This window comes from Balaenoptera musculus, chromosome 8 (assembly GCF_009873245.2).
Source record: "Balaenoptera musculus isolate JJ_BM4_2016_0621 chromosome 8, mBalMus1.pri.v3, whole genome shotgun sequence".
Taxonomy (NCBI): Eukaryota; Metazoa; Chordata; class Mammalia; order Artiodactyla; family Balaenopteridae; genus Balaenoptera; species Balaenoptera musculus.
This window is the reverse complement of record NC_045792.1, coordinates 98,358,409-98,360,216: the sequence shown is the minus strand read 5'-3', so window position 1 is coordinate 98,360,216 and position 1,808 is coordinate 98,358,409. Positions and strand designations below refer to the sequence as shown.

Sequence of the window (1,808 nt, the reverse complement as noted above, 5' to 3'; positions counted from 1 at the left end):
TCAAAATTGCATTTTACCGTCATGGCCATGCTTTAGACCTAAAAACTCCTGGAAACTGGTTATTGCAATACTGAAATAAGGCACAGAGTAAACATGCTGATTGATTTCGGTGGAATCTTCCTTTCATTTAGTATTCTGATTCTGCTTTTTTTTTTTCTTTCTTTTTTTTTTTTTTAAATGTCTTTTTTTTTTAATTAATTAATTAATTTATTTTTGTTTTTGACTGTGTTGGGTCTTCGTTTCTGTGCGAGGGCTTTCTCTAGTCGTGGCAAGCGGGGGCCACTCTTCATCGCGATGCGCGGGCCTCTCACTATCGCGGCCTCTCTTGTTGCGGAACACAGGCTCCAGATGCGCAGGCTCAGTAATTGTGGCTCACAGGCCCAGTTGCTCCGCGGCATGTGGGATCCTCCCAGACCAGGGCTCGAACCCGTGTCCCCTGCTTTGGCAGGCAGACTCTCAACCACTGCGCCACCAGGGAAGCCCTCTTTTTTTTTTTTTTTTTTTAATTGCTATAGGGCAGCCACACAATTCCCAATTAATCTCCATGGAGAACACTACAGAGGTGACTGAGTTCATCCTTGTGTGGCTGATGACCCAGAAGTGCAGATTCCCACTCTTTATCATCTTCTCTCTCATCTACCTCATCACTGTAATTGGGAACCTGGGGATGATTGAGTTGGTTCTGTTGGACTCTCTTCTCCACACTCCCATGTACTTTTTCCTCAGTCACCTCTCTCTGATGGACTTTGGTTACTCCTCAGCTGTCCCAAGGTGATAGCAGGATTCCTCACAGAAGACAAAATCATCTCCTACAATGCTTGTGTCACCCAGTTCTTCTTTGCAGTCTTTATCATTGCAGAAAGTTACCTCTTGGCCGCAGTGGCCTATGACGGCTATGCAGTAGTGTGCACACCCCTGCATTACACCACCACCATGACGACTAATGTGTGTGCACGTCTGAGCATAGGCTGCTACTTCTGTGGTTTCCTGAATGCCTCCATCCGCACTGGGAACATTATCAGGCTCTCCTTCTGTAGGTCCAATGTGGTCGATCGCTTCTTTTGTGACGTTGCTCCTCTCCTGGCTCTCTCATGCTCAGACAACTACATCAGTGACATGGTTATTTTCTTTGTGGTGGGTTTCAATGCCCTCTTTTCTATCCTGGTAATCTTGATCTCCTACCTGTTTATATTTATCACCATTCTGAGGATGCGCTCATCTGAAGGATGCCAAAAGGCCTTTTCCACCTATGCGTCCCACCTCACTGCCATCTCCATCTTCTGTGGGACAGGCATCTTCATGTACTTACAGCCCAGCTCCAGCTATTCCATGGGCACAGACCAAATGGCCTCTGTGTTGTACACCATGATCATCCCCATGCTGAATCCATTGGTCTACAGCTTGAGGAACAAAGGGGTCAAGAGTGTCTTTAAAAAGGCTGTGGGGAAGACAAAGTCTTCTAGAGAATTTGTATTTTAACTACATTAAATCTACAATAAGGCGGTTTTACCCACCTCAGATCTCTCTGGTGAAAATACTTAACCTGTCTAACCCACACATTTCTAAATTCTTATGGTAATTTCTCCAGCTATTGATTAAATCTACAAAGCAAAAGTCTCAAAAAATATGATAACTAGGAATAATAGGTTAAGAAGAATCACCCATGAACATGGGATTTTTTTTTTTTTTGCTGGTCATTCACTATTATTTATTTACATCTGACGAACTATTTGTCTATGGAATTTCATAGTCAGGTCATATGCCTTTAAATAGACAGGCAAAACAGAGGAATAGAACATTCTGTTGAC

At 43.5% G+C, this 1,808-nt stretch overlaps 1 pseudogene; it reads left to right on the top strand.

Annotated features, from left to right (window-relative positions):
• The first annotated feature begins 541 nt into the window (after positions 1-541).
• LOC118899712 lies at positions 542-1,479 on the top strand (annotated as a pseudogene).
• The last annotated feature ends 329 nt before the right edge of the window (positions 1,480-1,808 follow it).